This window comes from Natrix helvetica (assembly GCF_964273705.1).
Source record: "Natrix helvetica genome assembly, chromosome: 2".
Taxonomy (NCBI): domain Eukaryota; kingdom Metazoa; phylum Chordata; class Lepidosauria; order Squamata; family Natricidae; genus Natrix; species Natrix helvetica.
In genome coordinates this window covers 149,599,975-149,623,447 of record NC_138552.1, presented here as the reverse complement: position 1 = coordinate 149,623,447, position 23,473 = coordinate 149,599,975, and the positions used below count along the sequence as shown (strand labels likewise).

Sequence of the window (23,473 nt, the reverse complement as noted above, 5' to 3'; positions counted from 1 at the left end):
TGAAATGCAGAGCTCCCCTGAATCAACTTTTTTTTTTTTGCACACAGTATGTCAAAGAGAACAAGAGTGAGGTCCATAGATTTAGAAACTAGTTTCTGAAACAGAGGTAAAATATCTGGAGAACAAATTATGCGGCCATAATTTTGTGCAGTCTTATGAAGTGGCAAAAGGCATTTTAAAACAATCGTCTGGATGTATCCTATTGATCTCTTAATGAATTCTGAACATTCTCTCTTATTTAGGGCTTTGAATTCCCACTGAATTCTATGGGATATTTTCAGGGAAATGTGTACATAGGACCCCTGTAACTTTAATTCATTTAAAGTTACCACCGGTTATATTAATAGATAGCTTTTCTTTGTTGTAAGCTTAAATATATCACACTTAATATAATTTTCGTGTTTACATTAACATTTAATTTAACATAGGCTTCATCATGGGTTTCACATATTAAAGCTAGTTAGATGGTTTCAAGTTAGTTAGATATTTTAACTCTGACTTACATTTTATTTAGTATCTGTACTTGTCTTTGACCTCAATAAATTGAACTGAATTAATGATGTACATATGATTATATTACAAAGCTGGCATAAATCCTCTGCACTCTCAGAAGTAGTAGGTTTGAAATTGTGTTTCTAATCTTTGTGGCTTAGATTCTTTGAAAATATGATTGTGCAATTATCATTGCAACAAGAACACAAAAGATAATTGATGGGTGGTTTTGAGCACATATATTGATTTTCTTGCGGTAAGCATGGTTGGGTAAAACACAGTATAGGGAGTGTCAAAATCTTTGTACATTTTATTTTCACTGTATCCCAAGTACATACCGGTAAACAACAAAAGATAAGTGACAACCAAGTTGTTATGAATGATCTGAATAAGGACCAATATCCAATCCATACTTCCTTGGAAGTGAACTTTACTAAACTAAATAAGCCCTGCTTCCAAACTACTATACTATGGGTACTGACAAACTCTCTTTTCCAAAAAACACTTCAACTGTTCTTGAATTGGTGTTAAAGATAAAAGTAAATGTATCTTTAAGTAAGTAAAACTGGGCTATCCAAGTAAATTAAATGGTATTCCTATGAATAAACTGCATCATTAGGAGATATATTCAGGAGTTAACACAGCCACATAATAGTTGGCTGAAATGGAGGACATTAAAGGAAAATAAATTTTCAATAATGTTTCTGAGACATTGCAATGGCTTTAAAATGTTTCCTCCTATTCTGGATTTTATTTATTTACTAGACAATTTTGTTCCCAGATACCTCAATACTTTCAACAATGGCAGAATTTCTCATATAATTGAATAGTTCTTAAAAATTTAGGAAGATATAACACAATCAAACATCAGGAATTGATCACAGCAAATATTTTAAAATATTTTGTATTATGTCATAAAAATGCTCTTTATAATTTGAGGTCATAAAATGTTTTACAAAATTTGCCAAATATCAATTCCATGGGAATTTTGGGCACATTTGTTAAGTTAACCCATTTGAAGCACCTTGTTTGAAAAAGTTTTGCCCTGTGATGTGCTTTTTGCCCAGTTAAAGTTACAGACAGAAGAGTTTTAGTACCGTAGTATATATGGATAGATTTAAAACATTTGTATGGCTATCAAACTCAGCCAGACTTTAGATGGCTTACCGAAAATTCAATAAAACCTAAACAATAGAACAACATCTCCAATATATAAATGCATAAGCATTAGTAAAATATTAAAATGGTGATCCACACAAAAGTGCTACTGCATCCAAGCAGGGCTCCAACACATTATGACCTCTTCATGGGAGAACCTTGGCAGCCTATTTAGAGGGCAGCAAAGCTGCAAGAAAGTTTGTTCTATAGAAGACTTCTTCCATGACCAAAATCAAAGAACTGTAAGAATTTGAGAAAAATTGAGGTCATCTTATAGAAAACATGAACATTTTACAAATAAAATACAACAGCCATGTTAATCGAATATTATACTAGGGAGATTTCCTTCCTTCCTTCCTTCCTTCCTTCCTTCCTTCCTTCCTTCCTTCCTTCCTTCCTTCCTCTTTCTTATTAGATAGTTCTGAGTAAAACTTACTCCATCATGCCTTAATGTTATTATTTAGCATAACGATAATTTAGCTGTTTGCAAAACAAGTATCACATGCAAATGACAGAAAGCAATAATCTACCGCGCAACTTAATTGGTGTTCCACCTCTGGGAATCCTGTGATTAGGATAAATTGATATCAGAACCAAAAAAATGAATACAGGAGATGTGCTCTAATCAAAACAATGTTATCAGGTTTTAAAGCAATAATATATAACAAGTATAGAAACCAAGGGAAATGTTGTAGATGTATATATCATCAACTTTGTGAGTTGGTCCGTTTTTTTTGGGGGGGGGGGTGTTGGATAATGCAGCAAGATTTTGATTAGGATCCTACATGCTCTTTCTTAGAGATTAATTACTGTATAATGAATAAAGCAGAAGAGAAGTCTGACAAGGTTAGATCAAGGATATTGCTTCTGATCAAGATGTTTCCTTTATAAGTGATAACTTTGATGCTCGGTGAAAGACTTATTAGAAGCTCAAAGTCAACTTCAAGGCTTTAAAAAGGATGGAAAGAGTTTTGCCTGGCAGATATGCTGGAAATCCTTCATTTCCTTTCATTTGTTTGCTGTTGTGGTATGCCTTTTACCTAAGAAAACAAACAAATCAAAACCCAAATCTATATGCAGATGATAGAATGACTGTGATTTGACTGATGAAAAACCTTATTGGATGGTTATTCCGTTTTAACCAGAGTTAGAAGTATATTGCAGCATTTTATTAATGATATGCACATGATGGACCTTTCCTTGGATAGATATAGCTTGGCCAAATCATTAAAAAAAGTATAATATATTAAACCAAGATTTTCTAATTAAGCAACCAGATATAAAGCCTTGATTTTGTTTTGTTTTTTAAAGCACGAATATTGAGCAGCTGTCAATAAAGTTTTTATTGGAAAGTGGGATTATAATGAATCTTCATTGCTTCATCACTCATAAAATATAGTGGCCCTCGATAGCAATCACTTGTTGAGTGGCCATCTGAACTTGTGACAGTGTTGAAGGAGTGGTACAATTGGCCCTTAAAATTCCAACCACTACAGTGCTCCACAGTCACATGGTCGCCATTTGTAGCTTTCTTTGCTGGCTTCTTACAAGCAAAGTCAGTGGGGAAGCCAGCAGGAGGTCTCAAGTGGAGATCAGGTGACAATCCATGATGATTTGCTTAGCAATGGAAGTCTGATGTCTCAGATCAGCTGTTGCTAAGTGCTGCACAACATTGCGTTTTACTACCGAGTAATTTAGGGATGGAAATTCCAATCCCAATTGTCATTAACCGAGAACTACTAGTAAAACATTTCTATGAACCAAACAAAGGAACATTGGGGTTACTCACTGCATGCATGCCAAATCCCAGAGTCAATCTTATTGAGGGCCTAACACAAAAAGGAGAAAATAATAGCTGGAGACCAATACTTGCCTTTCTAATAATATACTCTTCTAATTCTACTTTGCCAAGCAAACTGCAGGAACTAGTCAAGAATCAATAACTGACTTGAAGGCACACACACACAAAATTCTCCCTAAACATATGGAAACATTACTCAGTTTTGCTCTTACTTCTACTTGACTGAAAGTATTGCATGCATTTTCAGTCTTAGGAAATGTTGAAGGCAAATTATGTGCCAATGCTGAATCAGGATGTAAACCATAACTCTTATAGCTGGTACCACTGTTGTATGATTACCTTTTCTATTTTTTAAAAATTTCTATTTCTACCATTTTTCTTGATACACGGACATTAAATCATATGCACCTAAATGCAACATTTCCACCCCGAACCACCCCAATGAGGCCGTCGAAATGATGTCCCGGTGTTTGGAGGCCGTACGGGTCTGGATGGATGGCAACCGACTAAAACTCAACCCTTCCAAGACGGAGTGGCTGTGGCTTCCGGCCTCCCGGTTCAACCAGGTGCTTCCATCTCTGGCCATCGGGGGCGTGCAACTAGCCCCCATGGAACAGGTGCGCAATTTGGGCGTCCTCCTAGATGCCCGGCTGTCCATGGATGACCATGTAACAGCCGTGGCAAGGGGGGCGTTCCATCAGGTCCGCCTGATGCGCCAATTGTGCCCCTTATTGGACCGGGATGCCCTACGCACAGTCACCCATGCGCTAGTGACGTCTCGCCTGGACTACTGCAATGCTCTCTACATGGGGCTTCCCTTGAGATGCACTCGGAGACTACAGTTGGTCCAGAACGCGGCCGCGCGGGTGATTATGGGGAGGACTAGATACTCCCCTGTAACACCTCTCCGCGCGAGCTGCACTGGCTTCCTGTGGTCTACCAAGTGCGTTTCAAGGTCTTGATTATGATCTTTAAAGCGCTTCATGGCACAGGGCCTAGTTACATGCAGGATCGCATCCTGCCCCATACATCCCTACGACCAATTCGCTCACACAGAGAGGGACTTCTCCGGGTGCCGTCCGCCAAAGAGTCGGGGGGCGACACCCAGGAGCAGAGCCTTCTCTGTGATGGGCCCAGCCCTGTGGAATGACCTCCCCCGTGACATCAGGATTACTTCCGATCTCTGCTCCTTCCGTGTACAGCTGAAGACCCACCTCTTTCAATTATCTGGCCTGGCTCAACCGTAATTTTTCTTACTCCTCCTGACTGTCTTTTTAAATTTTAAATTTTAATTGTATATTGGGTTTCCTACAATTGGGGTATTTTAATGGTGATTTTTAACTGTCTAAATGTTGTAATTTGTTACCTCCTCCGTGCATGGTGTCTTTGTATATATGTATGTTTATGTGTTTGTACACATGTTTTATGTTCTATATGCTCCATTGTACGCCGCCCCGAGTCCTGCCTGGAAAGGGAGCGGCTAATAAATTCAAATTATTATTATTATTATTATTATTATTATTATTATTATTATTATTATTATTATTATTATTAATAATGGTTTTAAGAAACCCTATAAACTGTTGCCATTGTACAGGTAGTCCTTGATTTATGACCATAACTGAGACCAGAATTTCTGTTGCGGTTGTAGGTTGAATTGGATCTGATTTTATGACAATTTTTACAGCAATTATTTAGCAAACCCAGCTCCCACAATGGACATTTTTTGTTACATTTGAATTTGTATCATGTGACCATTAGGTCACTACATGAAGTGTTGTAAGTCAAGGACATTCTCTATTCTACTCTAATTCTAATTCTATTCTATTCCTAATTTATTTATTTATATCTTGCCTTTCTTGTTTTTATAAATAACTCAGCATATGAACATACTAATATTCTTTCCTCCTCCTATTTTCCCCACAACAGCAGCCTTAATGAGGTGGGTGGGCTGAGAGAGTGGTTGGCCCAGGGTCACCCAATCAGCTTTCATACTTTAGGTGGGACTGGAATGTGCAGTCTCCTCTGCTGGAAATGCAGCAAAACCAAGGAACATACTATCATATGTGGTGGACGTGTCCAAAAGCAAAACAATATTGGACTAGAATAAGAAATTAGCTAGAAAAAAATAACTAAACAGCAAATAGACATGAAACTTTTTATTGGGAATATTTACAGGGAAGTACAATAGGAAAACACAATATTTGATTTTACATATTACAACAGCGGCTAGAATAATGTATGCACAACTTTGGAAAAATAACGATATACCATCAGAGGAAAACGTGATAAGGAAAGTTTTAGAGTGTGTAGAGTTGGATAGCCTCACAAAAAGAAATTAAAGATAGAGGAAAAACAGATTTTTATATGCTATGGAGTGATTGGTATAAATGGTTAGAGAATAGGTGTAAAGGTTAAAGATTAAATAGGAGTTAGAAAATAGTAATACATTTGTATTAATGGAAATGACACATAATGAATGATTATATTTCAATATATGAATATTTTACTATGCATATAAAGATATTGAAATTACATGTATAGGTATGTATAGATTGAAGTAAGGGTGGGAATAATAATAGATGTATACCAATGTGGAAATGTTGTATAGAAGGAAAATGTCAATTTTTAAATAAAAAAAACCTGTTTAATAAAAATAAATGTAAAGGAAGCTGCAGTCTCCTGGTTTCTAGTCTGGTGCTTTTACCACTTGACCAAACCAGTAAAATCCTAAAATGGAGCAACTAAGCGAGGAGGAGCATGGCAAGAGGACAGCCTGAATCCTTGGTAGCTCGGAACAGTCTGTCTTCAGACAGTGGCAGCCACTGCTCAAGATGAAGGAGTGGAGGACTTTGGACCAATTTGGTCATTTTAATTTGTCAAGGTGTGGGTGAAAACCCAAACCAGGCTGTGGTTTAGGTTGTACACGACTGACACAGGTGGTTTTCAAAAGTCTGTTGTGAGAAAAGCGACTCTGCTGCCTGTTGTTTGCTTCTTTTCACTGACCTCTGCATCTATAAATAAAACTCATATGAAAAGGTTACTGTAAATCATCAGTGCTGACTCATTCGAAGGAAACTAAACCCTGTAACATTACCCTGGGAATTTGTCACCTTTTGAAGAAGCAAGAAGCTAACTAACTACCGAATTGCCATCTCTGACTCTCAATCCTTTAGCTATTCTTACCTGATAATTCCTCTATCCTTTAACTGGAACAGGAGTTAAAATCGAGTCCATCCAATCAAACGGTTGTTTTTTCTTTCTTCTTTTCTAGTCCTCTTGTAATTCAATACATTTGATATTATCAGAGTCCACCTAGGAAGGACAGTCTCTTTTCAAAACATAGAAAGTCAGGACTGGTAGAAGGAAATCCAGTTCTTGCAATTTAAGGAGCAAAATGTGGGAACTAAGTTCCGGACATTAACTATCTGAAAAAAACCCCAGGATAATAAGTAAGTATAAGTACAATCTTTATTGTCATTGTTCTCAAATACAACGAAATTGGTTTTAACCTCACTGGTGCAAAATTATAACAGAAACGAAAAAAGAAAGGAAAAAAAACTAGCGTGTGCATGGAGTGATTGTGGTTGTATTTAAAAGTCTCACAACCCGAGGATAGAAACTATCTTTAAACTTGTTTGTTCGGCTGGCTATACTTTGATGCCTTCTGCCTGATGATAGAAGGTAGATGATAATCCCACAAATGGGAAAAATGTCAGTAGATAACCCAGGGAGTCACTAACACACACACACACACACTTTTTAAATAAAGACAAGCCCAACCAATTAACCACTCTGCAGTAGGAATTCCAGGAAGAACTTAATACTTCAACAAAATATGGACTAAATTATACCTACTATTTCTTAAGATTCCCACCTAAGGACTCAGGCGAGAGAGCTACTGTATTTAAACATGTTTATATGTCCTCTTTGATTTTTTTTAAATAATAAATAAATCAAGATAGCTTTGGGAAATATGTGGGAGACTGAATTTGTTTTCAGGATTTAAATGATTTGCAAGTGAAAATGGGTAGGCCAATTACGAATGGGCGAAGAACTAAGTGCATTTGCATCCTATTTAGCTAAGGCTGACTATGTATTTCAATGTATTGGAAAGGTTGCTTTTTAAAACCCTACATGTGAAAATGGTTATACAGTTAGTCCTTGACCTACGACCACAACCAAGTCCAAATTTTCCATTGTTAAGAGAGTTTTGCCCCATTTTACTATCCCCCCCTTATAATTGTTAAGCAAATATTGCAGTTGTTAAGTGAACCATGCAGTCATTAAGTGAATTTGGCTTCTCCCATTGACTTTGCTTGTGGGACGCTAGCTGGGAAGGTTATAAATGGTGATCACAGGACCCCAGGACAGTGCAACTGTCACAATGCCAGTTGCCAAGTGCCTGAATTTTTAATCACATGACCAGGGGGATGCTGCAAAGGTGAAAACCTATCATAAGTCACTTTTTTCAGTGCTGCTGTAGCCTCAAATGGTCACTAAATGAATGTTTGTAAGCCGAGGACTGCCTATACAAAATGTTATGATGCATGCTGTAAGTGCTGAATTGCTAAAGGTTCTAAAACTCAAATGTTTGAAAATGAATATTCCCAGAACTTTAGGAGGATGTTACTTAAGATCCGGATTTTTTTTAATGTGTTCACTCAATTCCTGCCCATTCTCTTCCTGCAATAACGGGCCAGCAATAGGTCTTGTTGCTTTTTACTTGTTTCTTCTTCTGCTGCAATCCATCAATAACAGGAAGGATCAGATTAAGAAATCACGTTCCTGAGTTAGCAGCAGGAACCATACAAAACATGCGATCAGAGCTACACCAAATCTGTACAGCTAGAAGTTTACATTTTAAATTGGATTTATGCTTACTACAATGTATTAATGTATCCAAGGCTTCATGGGTATTTTTGGCAATTAAGTAAACATGAATTCTGGGTGGTCAGAGTAATGCTTAAATTAAAGTGCATATATAGATCTTAAACTGAATAAGCAGGCATAGCATGTTGTCTCAGTATCATGTTTTCAGGATATTCAAATTTTTAAAGTGTAGGCTGGGATTATGATACAGGAAGTGTAAAGATTGTGGTTGACAGTAAGTGAAAACTTACTATCTCTAGTGTGAAGACTGAAATATTCTATGAAACCTCAAATGTGGAGGAGGCCAAAACTAGAGTCTTTGGAGAATCTCACTCATCGAGGTCACGGTTGTCCCAAAAGTGCTTTTTCAGGAGGCAACTGGACTTTCTTGTTTTTCTTTGAAGACATTTTGCTTCTCATGCAAGAAGTTTCAGAGCTGAAGGAGCTTCTTGGATGAGAAGTGAAAGAAAAGTCTTCAAAAAACCCAAGAAAGTCCAGTTGCCTCCAATACCAGTGGTCCTGCAGGTTTTGATGGACTTTAGTTTCCATCTGCTTGGCCAGTATGACCTCTTACTGGGAATGAGTCATTATGAAGTTGAATCACAGACTCTTGCAGGATGTTTAAGACAGAAGTCACTATCTTAAGAAGCTTCTAGCGATCCTATCAAGATAGACAAGACTGGTCTCATGTAGTAAGGACATATAAAACCAGTGAATCACTCTAGAAAGGCCATGACTTTTACAGCAGGAAAAATCAGTAATGATTGATTGTATGTGCAAATAAAGAAACTTCCCCGAGGCACTGTGGCATAGAGACTCTGGTGTTGGCGTGTCCCGCAGACTGAGAATGTCTTAGAATAACTTTATTGTCACTTTGAACATATACTAATCAGCATACATTAAAATGAAATTTTGTTGCATACGGCTCTCAAAGGGTCTCCACCACTAATATACACTGCATAAACATGACAAAATAAATAAATACAAAATTATGCTGTAGGAAGTTAGCACCAACCCCTCTTCTAGAAAAATAAAATATCCTGGGAAATATTGAAAAGGCAGAATATTATATTTCCCTGGATAAGAAATGGAAAAACATGTTTTTTTAGGCAGGAAACAGACTCACTCTTAATAGCACCCGCTTTTGTCAATGGGCCATTAGGGGCCCTGAGCTACTCTACTCTACATAACAAAGGTAGGGTTAGCCTTCTACAGAAACTCACCACATGGCATCTGGGAACTCAACCAAGCTTGGGACTCAAAAGATACACAACCTACAAAGTTAGCTAAGTCACCCATCCCCTCGGGCAGTCTGACAACCAATCAGAATACATTTATTACACAGGAACAAGAAACAGAGAGGTGGGGCCAAACAGAGAGTATAAAATACTCAGGAACTCTCAGCAAGCCCCTTTTCTCTCTTTTCTTCTTCACCCAACATCTTGAAGCATGTGATCCCCCTTTTCTGTCCAGGAGCACATGTTATATGATACAGAGAAACAACAGTCTATCTCGGATATATACATGTACATGGCAAGAGAAACGAATCTTGCAAGTTTGCCAGACAGATGGCACAGGGAACAAATAAGATTGTGTCAGGGACCTCTGGTTTATGGCCTAGAGTTCCTTTGAAAAATGTTAATAAATTACTCCTGCCAATTATTGAACAGTTACAAGAGTGGGGAGTGCCCAAAAAGGCAGTTACTTTTTCTGTTGTGAAACACAGAACTTTTCTGAGATACACCTGAAGATATCATAAGCAAAAACTCGGTGAATGAGGTGATGCATAAATTTATAAGAGAGAATTGCTTTCTCTTATAAGCCATCCAGTTGTTGTCTAATATATTAAGAGCAACTTTGTTTTTTCTCATCTTGCTTTCGACCTAGAGATGTTTGAGTGAACTTATTCTCCTATCTTCGCTTTTATCACTAAGGCACTACCCACCAATTTCTTTAAAACTGCTGCTTCGACCAAGGTTAGTTTTCTAGGAGTATTTCTGATGCCAGACCAAGCAAATAGGGCCACTGGGTTGCTTCCTTTTGCATCAGAATAAAGAGAGTGATTGCTCAAAGCAACAATACCAGGGTTTTTAACGCTCAACCGGAAGAGAAGCCTTGTAAAAATTACCACATCAGGTTCAACAAAGCAGTTCTCCATGCTCTCACCCGGGAATAAGCCTTTATTAAATTGAAGATGCAGAGAAGCCTGCCCCTCGGGCAGGATGGAGGGATTCATTTGCTATTTTTATAAGGTATGGCGGTTTCTTCTTTTTATTTTCTGGGGCAGCACAAATAAGCACCATGTGGATCCAAGGCGTAATTGACTAGCCCTATGATCACCTCGTCCCCCCTTTCTTTATTAAAAGTGTTAATAAATCACCTCGTTTTCTAACGTCTATCTGTCTGTCTGTCTATCTATCTATCACCTATCATGTCTGTCTATCTATCATCTATCTATCTATCATCTATCTATCTATCTATCTATCATCTATCTATCATCTATCAATCATCTATCTATCCATCCATCCATCTATCACCTATCATGTCTGTCTATCTATCTATCTATCTATCTATCTATCTATCATCTATCTATCTATCTATCTATCTATCTATCTATCATCTATCTATCACCTATCATGTCTGTCTGTCTATCTATCATCTATCACCTATCTATCATGTATGTCTGTCTGTCTGCCTATCTATCTATCTGTCGGTCGATCTATCTATCACCTATCATGTCCGTCCGTCCGTCCGTCCGTCCGTCCATCCGTCCGTCCATCCATCCATCCATCCATCCATCCATCCATCCATCCATCCATCCATCCATCCATCTATCTAATCCTCTGGGTTCCGCCTGCCCATTAAACCAGCGCCTCCGACGATCCCAGCAATGTTTTTTTCACGCCGGCCTCCGGATAATGGTATTTATTTACACGACACGTGCCCGAAAAGCTCCGGCAAACAACATTCCAAAAGCACCACCCAAATACTCACATTTGGTCGACCCGCCTCCTTCCTGCCGAGCTGGGTGTTCGGCTGAGGCCAGGCGGGCCCTCTGATTGGCCGGAGGGATCACCTCAGTTCTCCTCCTCCTGGCGCTGAGTCACAATGCAACGACCAAGCGCAGAGCAACTTCAGAAGCGAAGGGCCCTGCTGAGGGGGGGGATCCCGACGGCCGAACGGGACCCGCCGAATTAAAATCAGGTGGCTCCTCTCCTTCCTTTCGCCTTGCCCTTCCTTTTTAGACAGAGCCCTTCGCCTTTGCAGAGGGTCCTCTGCAAATTTGGTGGGGGCGGGATAGCGAAACTGGCATCAACTAGAGGTGGGTGCAGCTTATATATGGACAATGGTTTGTGCCTCGCCATTGACTAGCCATGCCCGTTTCCAGTATTCAGAAGCGTTGTGCAAAGAAAGAAATGTAAAAAGGGTATTATTGTTATTGTTATTATTATTATACTGGGATGTTGTCCCAGGGAGCCCTGTTTTGGGGAAATGTATTCTTCCAGCAGCATTTAAAACTATCTCTTTTTTTTGCTGCTGCTGGGTATGGAGAAAAAAGGAGGACCAAATAAGATTACATTTTTTCTTCTAATTGAACGAAATTCTGAAATATTACACAGACATGTCTGTATGTATATAAAATCTGAGCCTAATATTCAAGGTTAACCACCATAATGGGTGTTCTTTTCTTCCCAGGCACAAAATTGCCTGGCATCTTGGAAGACCAAAGCATTTTTTCTCCTCATCACACTTGGCAATTGTTATGTACATTGTACAGTATATATGAATTGTACAGAAGTGGCTAATTTCTTTGTGTGTGTGTGTGTGTGTGTGTATGCTGAAACAGGTGTTTCAACTCCATTGCATTTGAATGTGCAGGGTTGATTTTGTGACCATTTGAGATGGACCAGATTATTCAAATCATTCACAATGGTGCCACTTTGTGTAACTTAATTTAGTTCAACCAGTGGCAAAAATTCTATGCATGGAGACGTTCTTTTTCTTTTTCATCATTTGAAGGCATATTTCATTAAGTTGCCTTGAAGATTTCCAGCCAGATACAGAAAAAAACCAATTTATGTATTCCAGAAAATAGCACCACAGGGCCTGGAAGAAGGAGGGGTTCGATTTGGTTAATACTTGAATGGGAGGCTGTCATTGGCCTGGGGACTTAATTGGGAAACTTAAAAAAATGTCAACAGATTGTGATAACTTCCACGTAGTTGCAAACCATAATGATATGGATGTATTCTTGACATTTGTTTTATTAGTGGTTTATCCCTCCTCTATTTTTTTGTCAGTTCCAAGTGCTATGCTTACCTAATGCTCCCACTTCTTATTTTCCCCATAAGAACAATCCTTGGAGATGGGCTGGACTGAGTGAGAGTGACCAGGCCAAAGGCATCCATCCATCATTCATCCCTAAGGGAAGACTAGAACAAAAGTCTCCTTGTTTCTAGCCCAGCACTTTAGCTACTACTGATTCTTGAGTTGCTTGGAATTGTGATTTACTTGAAATAAACGTTACCACATGAATGAATCCCCATCTTATTAATTTACCTCTGTGTTTTTGTCCCCTCTTCATTTTGAATAAGGTGACAACTTTCCAGGTTTTACAGAACTCCGATGACATGCCTTGCATCCCCTGGTCTCAGCAGCCAATGATGTTTGTACCTTTCCTAGATCCATCTTTAGTGATTCGCGGCTCTGACTTATATCTGTAGAATAGAGCAATCCAAGAGGCAGGCATAGCTAAAGGAGAGCCCCGACATTAATCCTGTACCTCCCTTTGTAATCTCAGCTCGAGTCATTCCCCTTAATTCCCCCCGTTGGCCTCCTGTCTGTTTTTGCTAGCTCCCTCCTCCGGGGCGGGTCCCAAGCAGTGATGTGGGGTGAATTGACATCCCTGCAGTAGCCTCTGTAGACACAGAAGCAAGCGCAGCATTGGCCCTGAGCTACTGTTCCTCCTTTGCTCTAGCCCGCTCTGCAGTCATTCATTGCTCTGGAGTAAGATCGCCACGGGAGAGAGAGCTGCTTTTTGCTTCCCTGGGAGAAATTGCTGATGTGTTCTACAGTGGAGAAGAGAAATCACGCAAGGTACAAAATAGCTGGAAGACCGATTGGGCAGCAGGTCATAGCGGAGATGGAATGTCAAAAAAGTCAGAGATTGCTGAATTTTTCCCTCTCAGCTTAACGATGCTTACAGTGTTTTTCTTAAGGCAAGGGTATAGCTTTGCTTTGGGTCTTAAGTTTTTTTTTTAACCTGGCTTTTTTTTGTTTTTAACCTGGACAAATATTTCACATACTTTCTAGAAAAACACTGAACCTCGGGGATTCCCTTTCTGTCCCTTGCTGCCACCATATGGATCCAAAGATAAGCTGTGTTTTAATGATCGCTGGTGAGACACAGTAACACTGCTGAGGGTGGAGAATCATGTCATTTCCCGGAATTCTCTAGTTGATTTAAGAAGCATATTGTGGGGGAACATAGGCAGCAAAGGTGGTAATAGCTGGGCCTAAGTGGTAACAAAAGGAAAAGGTTTATGGGCCTGTGGTAGAGTTACATGTACTCATTTTTGTCTGTAAGAGCTGTTTTGAGATAAGAAGAAAGCACTTCATTGGTTTCTGAAGGTGACAAGAAATGATAGCCGTTTTAGATGCTTTAGATGTTTTTGGAGAGAGCTGAACTTTTCTTGGATCTTCTGCATCTGTGCACATAGTATTTTCTGTTTGATTACACAGTTGCCTAATGTGTGATGAGAAATGGTTCTTTGATACTGCTAGCTATATGTAGTTTGTGTCAATAGCTCAAATGGTGTTAGTGAGTTCTGTATCTCCTGACGACATATTTACATCAATTAACATTTTAAATAATGTCTTATTTTCTAATACTCTCCTGTGGGAGAACCAGGCTTTATTGGTGTGGAAGAGAAAGCACAATTAAAATCATTTTAGCTTCTACCTAAAGAATTGTTGTTCACATTTCTGGTATACAGCCAGATAGAATGGGTGTGAGCTAAAACTGTTTCAGCAATTTCAACATTAAATATAGTAGAATTCTGCCTGTAAAATGTATAGCGTTTTTCAAAAGGTGTATTTTCTTTCATTGGAATAATCTCCTTTGCTTAGAGAAATCAGTGTAAACTCTCAGGATGATTGAAATTGTATTAATATACTATGCATTTTTCCGAATTCACCTTGATTGTATGCCTGCGGTAGAAAAAAGTCATGCAATGTTATTTGAATTGAAGCCTCTACATTATGATATGTACGGTATATGTGGTTTTTGCATTTTAAAGCCCTCATGTGGTGTGCTTGATTTTACTGAGAGTTTCATATCACAGTCACAAAGCATACTGGAGAATATTGGTGTATAACTTTCGTAATAGCTTTGTTTTAAGGATTAAAGGGGAAGTATTATATATGTTTCCCTTGAATGAAATATAGGATATAGCATAATCAAAAAACATAGTTATTAGATTTAGTACGTATAAAGAGGTTTTGTACTCAAAGCTACATGGCATTCAGACAGATCATTTTTCTTTTGTGATGCCCAGTAATTCCATTAAATTTAAAGTTTTTTTTTAAAAGCATGCGTTCAATTATAACCTTAATATGAAAGCACGTTTTGAACCTAAAATTCATAGTTTTTAAAAATTCTGTGCAGTTGGGCCACACAAGTCTTCCCTCAAAGCGGGAAGTCAAATACAAGTCAAACCCCCGAAGCGATTTTAGGACTTCAAAATGGCTTGCTGGATGGGGAATTTTAGGAACTAAAGTCTCCAGATACGTAATTGGAAGCATCTGATTGGAGATAGTTACAAAACATATATTTCTCTAAAATGGTACTACTATTAATAAAAATTACATCTCCCTATCCCAAGTGCTTGGGAAGGAGTTCATAAGTGGATAAAATGTCAAATATAGTCTGAACATCTGACTAATTGATTGTGTGAACAACATAATTCTGGATGAGATGTGATGAGATACAGTAATTCACTCTCTCAATAGCTATGAACCAGTAATGGTTTACATTTGATTTCATCAGCATCAGTGGAAATGATTCAGGTCAAGCCTGAAACCTCGCCATCATTTTTGCAAAGTGCTTTCAGACCCAGAAGGTAAATTTATATTCGAAGTGGAGATTCTCATAGCCAGTTCACTGGGTGGACTTTTAAAGAATTCCTGCAGACATTTTATCAAAAACAGTGGACTGTGTATAGAATTTCCACTTTCAGTGCATTTGCAACACTTCTGGTTGTGGAACCCTTGATTTTCAAGCCTCCTTTGTGCAATTAAACAGGGCAAAATATTTTCCCAAAACTATTAGAAGCAGTTTGGGGAATTTATAATGATAGGCATCCCAAGCATGCCTGTACACATTAGCATTTGCTTTCCTTCCATAAACAAAGATTAAGCATTTAACAAGGCTGTTCTGGTTTGGTAGGTTGTGTTAGTTTCAAAAGTGGGTCAATACAGAAGTGATCAGGTTTATTTTTTCTGCCAAGACTACATTTGTGTGGCTGAAATATTCAGTTATTCTCAAAGCTATTCTATGCCATAAACTCTGGGGATCCTCCAATTTTCTGCTGAGGGTTATCTTTAGACCATGCTGGAAAAACCTGAGTTCCTTGGTGCTGAACTTTTAAAGCTGTATAACAGTGAAATGGCCCTTCTTCCCATGAATGAGCATAGAAACATGTGTGTGCTTATTTATATGGATCAAAGATGTTAGAGAAGTGGATGTGGTAAAAGACAGAGCAAAGGACAAGGGCATGAAGAGTTTCCATGAGTTATGCTTTTTAAGACAAGGCTTATCTCCTTGGCCAGAGCTTGGTGGTCATGGTAGTTAAAAGGATGTTGACTCAGCAATAAAAAGGAATGAATTCCTAGATGGTCAAAGCTAGAAATTAGATTGAAGAAAACTTGTGCTCTAGTACCCCACATCCTAAGTCAGTATTTATTCTTATATAAGAATTAGGTTTGGGTACCCCCTCCCCCAAGAGTACAGAAGGTAGAAATGAATGGCCTTTCTACTTATTATACGGTAATTCAGGCAATCCTTGACTTACGACCACAATTGAGCCCAAAATTTCTGTTGTTATGTGAGACATTTGTTAAGTAAATTTTGCTCCATTTTACGACCTTTCTTGTCACAGTTGTTAAGTAAAACATTCCAGTTGATAAGTTATTAATCCTGTTGTTAAGTGAATCTGGCTATCCCCATTGACTTTCTTTGTCAGAAGGTTGTAAAAGGGGATCGCATGACCCTGGGACACAGCAATGGTCATAAATACGAACCAGTTGCCAGGTGTCTGAATTTTGATCACAATGATCATGGGGATGCTGCAAAGGTTATAACTTTGAAAAAATGTCATAAGTCACATTTTTCCATGCCGTTGTAACTTTGAACAGTTAGTAAACGAACTGTTGTAAGTCAAGAACATCCTGTTCTTCTAATTCTAGATAGGCATGTGCCTTGCATCCTTGGCTTCGAGAAAATTAATGGTTTACTATTGCATAACTAAGGCTAAGTTTTTGGACCTGAAAGAGGCAGGGTTGTTTTTATAGCTATGTGAAGCTTCAGTTTGGGCATTCAAGTTGAAAACAGTTTGATTAGATCTCTAATCCGTATGATTTTTATACTTCAGTACATGTGCAAGAATGGGTTTTTCTAATTTGATTTTGAGAAATCAGGATTGAACAGAGGAGCTAATAGTTTGCATCAGATCAGTTTTCCAAACTATTTAATCTTGAATTATTGAACTGGATTACTTTTCTGAATCAAGGTTCTGATTCTAATAGGCTCAATGCTGATTTGATAATCCTAATTTGTGATTATGGGCGAGTTGTTCAATAAACATTGCTGTTGTTCCCTTAAGGATGAATCAGGCTGATGTTTCTCCATTAAGCAATTGCTCCATTAATTCTTTAAAATTAAAAAAAAATGTGGTTAAAGGTTCCTCCCACTCCGTCTTGTAAAACGAAAGAATCTAAATTACTTTGCAGTAGTAAAAAGTTTGGGATAATACTTTTGTGTCTCCTAATTTTTCTTTTCTTTCTACCCACTTTGGCAGTTAAGAAACTGGGAAACTGCAAGTTCTAGTTCTCCCTTAGACACCAACTATTTGGGGTCTATTACTCTCTTTCAATTACCCAGTTGTTATTGAGAGGAAAATAAGGGGGAGCATTATACATGATGGTTTGAGTTGCGCAAAATAAAAGTAAGATATAAATCAAATTAAATATACTTTGGGAATTGTATAGGACAGGGGTGTCCAAACTTGGGAACTTTAAGACTTGTGGACTTCAACTCCCAGAATTCCCCAGCCAGCTCCACAAGTCTTAAAGTTCCCAAGTTTGGACACCCCTGGTATAGGATAAAGGGAAAAAAAAGAATACATGGCCTTTTTCATATCCACTCATTGCTTTCCATTACTATTAAACTATAGTGCATTAGAACCAGAATTATAAACATGGTTTGGAAGTCTAGGTTTGACAGCGAACAATTATCTGTACCAATGAAATAGATAAACAAACAAACATAGAGAGAAATTGATTTTTTTTGGGGGGGGGAGGGGGTAAATGACCTACAACCATAATTGATTATGGAATTAGGATTGTAAGTCGAAGCAGTATGTGACCGGATTCGAAGTTACAATTGTTCTTAAGATGGTTATTAGCAATAGCAATACCACTTAGACTTATATACTTCTTCATAGTGCTTTATTGCCCTCTCTAAGTGGTGAGCATATTAAAAGCCAGCATATTGCCCCCCAACAATCTGGATCCTCATTTTACTGACCTCAGAAGGATGGAAGGTTGGATCAACCTTGAGCCTGGTAAGCAAACACAGCAGTCATTAAGTGAATCCATTTTTTCAAATGGGTATTAACCAGAAGTAAACACTAGAAACTGGGAAAGACTGTAGCAAATTGTGGTCACAACTGTAGGATGCTGCAAAGGTCTGCAAAATGAGCCGAAATGCGATCACATGATCCTGTGTGTGTGTGTGTTATGCTGCTGTCATAAGTCTAAAAACATGTTTAAGTAGTGCTGGAGATGTCAATTGTAATTTGGAACGGACTTTAAGCAAACAGTCATTAAGCAACCAGTCATAAATCTAGGACTACCTAAATCAGTGGGTCTCAACCTTCCTAATGCCTCGACCCTCTAATACAGTTCCTCATGTTGTGGTGACTCCCAATCATAAAATTATTTTATGTTTTCCGTATTTTTTTGAAAATATGTGTTTTCCAAAGGTCTTAGGTGACCCCTGTGAAAGGGTCATTCGACCCCCAAAGGGGTCCCGACCCACAGGTTGAGAACCACTGACCTAAATACATCTGTATTCCTTGCATGCAGATCTTCAGCAGATTTAAATCTGTGCTGTTTTAATTAAATGATTTGCTAAGCAGGATATTAAAAAATAGGCTTCTGTATGAGACTAATATCTGCTGCCATATCTGTGAATAATATAATACAGTAGTTAGAAAAGAGTTCGATTTCTTTGCTAAAGGAGAATTAGCAGCTTTGCAAAGTAGATCTATGCATTTTCCAATATAGTATCCGCCTGACTTCATCTTGCACTTTTCAAAAGTAGCTTTACTTTTATCCCACTGCAATTGTTTGAGATGAGTAGCATATTTTATTTAGTTGTATACTGTGGAAATTGATTTCTCAAAAGCTTGGTTGCAATCATTTTTGACAGCAAGCCTTTTCTTTCGATGTCTTTCAGTCTCTGTTGTGCAATTTCGTTTAAGGGTTTCAGTTTGTTTAGCTTTTAGTGCATTGTATTATTTAGATTATGTTAAGCTATGTTAGGTTTTTAAATAAAGATATAAGATAGTTTGAAGGCGGTGCTTTGATTCAGGAACTCTTTGTAGATAAGTTTCATAATTTTTTTCTGATTACCTTATCATGTTTCTTCTAAAATGAGAGAAAGCGGGAAGCCATAAAAGAGAATTCTGAAAATTGTATTCAGTTGGTTTTCATTTTATTAAATTAGAAGAACTGGAGGAGTTCAATATAGTATCAAGTCAAGAAGGGCTATTCATATTGTACTCAAATATTGATGACTAAGTCATGCTAGTGGTCTTTTTGACTTGTTTTAATAATGATACCCACTAGAGATGTGAGTTGCATTTCAGTAATAAAACTTTTCTAAGAACTTGTTTTCAACTCTGTAAGTTGAATTATTCAGTTGAGGATTCTTTCTGGAAATCTTCAAATCATTCTTTCGAAAATAATTATCCAGGTTGTGACCAAAATGAAATGTTCTCCTCTCTTCTGCACATCTTTCTCTGCTTGATAGCTTTAGGGTTTATCATCTGTTAGCAAAGAAAAGCCTATGAGAAAACGCCATTTCATAGCCTTGTATAGCACTTCCTATTCAATAATGCAAGCAGTATTGATTTTGTGGAAAGAAAACAGAGAAAGGAAATAAAAGGCGGGCACAGATGACTACTTTCTGGTTCTGACCACTCTTGCTTCTGTCCACAAGATTAAATCTGCCCAATTTCATAAGGTGGACTTCTTAGGACATCCTAGCTATACCATGAAAAGTAGAGGAACACAAGAGATGATATTCCAAGATGTTTATCTGTTTATAATTTCAGTGTCTAACTCTGCCCATTTGAGAATTAATCTATTGTGGAGTACCTCACTCCTCCTCTCTGATTCTTGTGTGTTCATCATATGTTATATCGGATTGGTCATGTTGAAAATGCTGTAAGCTCTTAGTTTAATTCTTTTAGTTTAATCTGTTGCTAGTTGAGAGTGGGATACCAGTAGTTGTCAATTTACAACTATTTGTTTGGCAACTTTTCGAAATTACGATGATACTGCAAAAACACGATTTATGATCGTCTGTCCTTGCTTACAATCATTGCAGCATCCCCGCAGTCACATGGTCAAAATTCAGGTTCATGCTAACCAGTAGTGATAGTGTCTCAGGGTCATGTGACTGCCATTTTACAACCTTCCCAGCTGGCTTCCGTCAATGGAGGAATGTAATGACCATATGATTCACTTAAAAACTGCAGTGATTTGCTTAACAACCATGGCAAAAGGTTGTAAGACAACCACCTTACTTAGCAACAGAAATTCTGGTCTCAATTGTAGTTATAAGACAAGGGCTACGTACGATATAATTACCATATTTTTCGGAGTATAAGATGCACCGGAGTATAAGATGCACTAAGATTTTGAAGAGGTAAATTTAAAAAAAGGTTTTTGCACTCTGCAGACCTCCCAAACCCTCTGCATGCCTCATGTTTTGTGAAAAACGGGGCATGCAGAGTTTGAGAGGCCTGCAAAGTGCTCCTGAGGGCTGGGGGGAGGGGGCAAAAACAAGCAAAAAGCAGCCCAATTTTTGTGAAAATAGGCCCATTCTTTGCCATAAAAAGGGCATGCATAGGCTTTGGGAGGCTTGTAGACTGCTCCTGGGGACTGGGTGTGTGTGAGAACAATGAGAAAAATACAGCCTGTTTTCCACTTGTTTTTGCCCCCCCCCAGCCCCCAGGAGCACTTTGCAGGCCTCCCAAACCCTCTACATGTCCATTTTTGTGGAGGGGGCAGGGTTTCGGGAGGCCAAAAATGCAGTATTCAGTGTATAAGACACACCCAGATTTCCATACTCTTTTTTGGGGGAAATAGGTGCGTCTTATACTCCAAAAAATACGGTAGCTTTCCTTTCCCTTCTTCACTCTCAGGCAGTGTCTAATACTAGGTGGACATGAAGGTACCTTAGAGTTATGGGAAAGGATTCCCTAATCATTCTAGTCAACTTTTGTACTTGAATTTGAGGAAGGAGAAGTGCCATCTTGTTAGTCCCCCTCAGGTAGCAATATACAGTATTTTGGAAGTTTATTTTTTGTGCTGCTTCAGGAAACGTTTGTACTCAAGAAAGTTATGATAGAAACATAGGAGCTCTTCTGTAGATTTTAGAATGCTTCTATGTTCTTTCAGCCTATTTCTTGGTTCTTAGTATCGTAGAAGGCCTGGCTTTGAGACGCTAGACACTGGCTTGGCAGGATGTTTTCTGCTGCATCCTGGCTGGTGGTGGGGGCAGAAGAGGTTATGCCGAAGAGGAAAAGTGGAAATAACTAAAGATAGCTTTGTGGCTGAAGATAGCTTTTCCGCTGTTCGTCTTTTCCCCCTCTGGCCCTCCCTGTCTGTTTTGAATGATATGAAAGAAATCTCCTTTCTTGTCCTGTAGGGCTTTTCCAGTTGACCTCTGTTATTGTTACCCGTGGTGCCGATGCGCTGCAGTTTTGGAGTCCGGTTTATACTTGCTTTTTGTTTGCAGCAGCTGGGTCCTCGTTCACATGCAGATGGATGGTACAAATGGAAGAAAAAGCAGCTTTCAAGCATGTGATCAGCCCAAGAATTTGTGAAACCCAGAAGAATCAAACTTACACATTATTTCAATCAAAACCTACTCTTGGTTTTCTCCCAGGCATTCTTGATTAACAATCTGATGAGGAAGTTAACAGACCAATTTTGAATTATTGCTATTTTTCAGTTTAAACCAGGGGTCTCCAACCTTGTCAACTTTAAGCCTGGAGGACTTCAACTCCCAGAATTCCCCAGCCAACTTTGCTTCTTCTGATCGACTGGAGATTACTCAGGCATCAGTCAATAGGTCCTGATTTATCCCCTGCCCTTCCTTCTTCTAATCCTTTTCATAAGATAGTCACAACTCTTTCTGCTCCTTTTCTACAATCCCATCATCACTGATTTTGGTGGCTGTTGAGAATTCATTTTCACACAGTCATACATAAACACAAAATAATAGGCTGCTACCAAAACAAGGAGCGAGTACATCTTCTGTCCCCCCCCCTCCCCCCCAAAAAAGATAATTGCTTTTAGACGTGTGTAGAGCAGGCAGGAGCAAGGAGTACAAGAAACTGGACGTTGGCTGTTGTATAAGCAGAGCTTGCAGTCACTGGAATTCTTTCATATATGGTTTCATAGTTTTGCTACAACAAGCCAGCTTATCTGAGCCTTCATGTCCTGCAAATATATATTCTTGGTGGAATTTTGCCTTGCTAGCTGAGAGAGTCCCGTTAGTTGTTTTCATCATGGAGATCTACTCACAGTAGTACAGTACTGAACATGCTGGCTGGGGAATTCTGGGAGTTGAAGTCCATATACAGTATCTTAAAAGTTGCCCCACTGATTTAAAGAGAAGACTTTCAAGCACTTTTATAAACAGTAGCAACTATCTCAGTTGTTATGTTAGAGGGAAAGGCTAAGGGCTCATTATACTGTATTTGTGTGTCTCTGTTCCTCCAGAAAGGAATCAAAAGCAGCATTGATAAATATATTATCCCACTCACAATGGTACTACGTTAGATCGAGAAATACAGCTGCTCATGCTTGTCTAAAAATTCAGTAGAACTATGAATTCAAATTTAACCTTTACAACACACTGATTTAAAGGCTTAGTAAACATTTTGTTCATTAGAAGTAGGATAAACTCAGGACACCAAAGGATGAAGAAACGTTTTCAATCCGAAGAGTACCAGCTGGCAATGTTGATGACTTGAGATCACTGAAGCAGGGCTTTCTATCTTGGACAGAATTTTAAGGGGCAAATCACCAATTTTGCCTCTTAATACCTTATGAGAAAAATTAGTTCAAGGAGTTTTTCAGGGTTTTGAAATGGATGGATTAAACTATTGCCAACCTTAAGAAAACACTTTTGGCATTTAATGATCTGCCATTTCCCCAAGAGTCATCAAAGAGTATTGTGGAATGGAATCTGATGATGGAATTTGAAGGGATCTATTGGTCTATGACTTTTCCAGTCTAAGCTTTTCTAGATTGCTCTTTTGCTTATTCTATGGGGGATTCTGTCTACCTCTGAAACTCAGAGGTGTTATTTCTTGCTCTTTAAAACAGCACTGAAAAAAAAGTAGGTAGGCATTATTAATCAGCTCATTTTATTCCCATCTTCTCATCTTTGATGGCTCTCCTCTCCTCTTCCTTCTTACCTGGAGACATGTTCCATGTAGTTGGCCAGATTCTTATAGCAAACAAAATACTTTCAGTTGAGTAGTAGGATGATTTTATAGGCTAGTTATCATACATTTTAGAATGTATAATTATATTTCTTATCAGCATATTATCTAAACGCTCCATTGA

At 38.4% G+C, this 23,473-nt stretch overlaps 1 protein-coding gene and 1 long non-coding RNA gene across 5 annotated transcripts in view; one reads left to right on the top strand and one right to left on the bottom strand.

Annotated features, from left to right (window-relative positions):
* The window catches only part of LPIN1 (lipin 1), a 73,890-nt gene that overhangs the window by 3,419 nt on the left and 46,998 nt on the right, over positions 1-23,473 (top strand). Inside the window, exon 1 of one of the 3 annotated variants that reach the window (XM_081940115.1) lies at positions 11,426-11,527. The exons of 1 other annotated variant lie outside the window; for it this stretch is intronic. The gene's annotated coding sequence lies outside the window, so the exon portion shown is untranslated. Of the gene's footprint in view, positions 1-11,425; positions 11,528-13,245; positions 13,421-23,473 lie in introns of those variants that run through there. One more of the 3 variants, XM_081940116.1, reaches the window with a different exon arrangement.
* LOC309385567 lies at positions 5,416-11,430 on the bottom strand. 2 transcript variants are annotated; one of them, XR_014174250.1, is made up of 3 exons: positions 11,318-11,408; positions 6,638-6,879; positions 5,416-6,465 (listed from the first exon to the last, which is right to left on the bottom strand). It is a non-coding gene; the product is annotated as an uncharacterized lncRNA (long non-coding RNA). The 2 variants fall into 2 exon arrangements; XR_014174249.1 differs by having other exon boundaries at positions 5,423-6,465; positions 6,638-6,766; positions 11,318-11,430.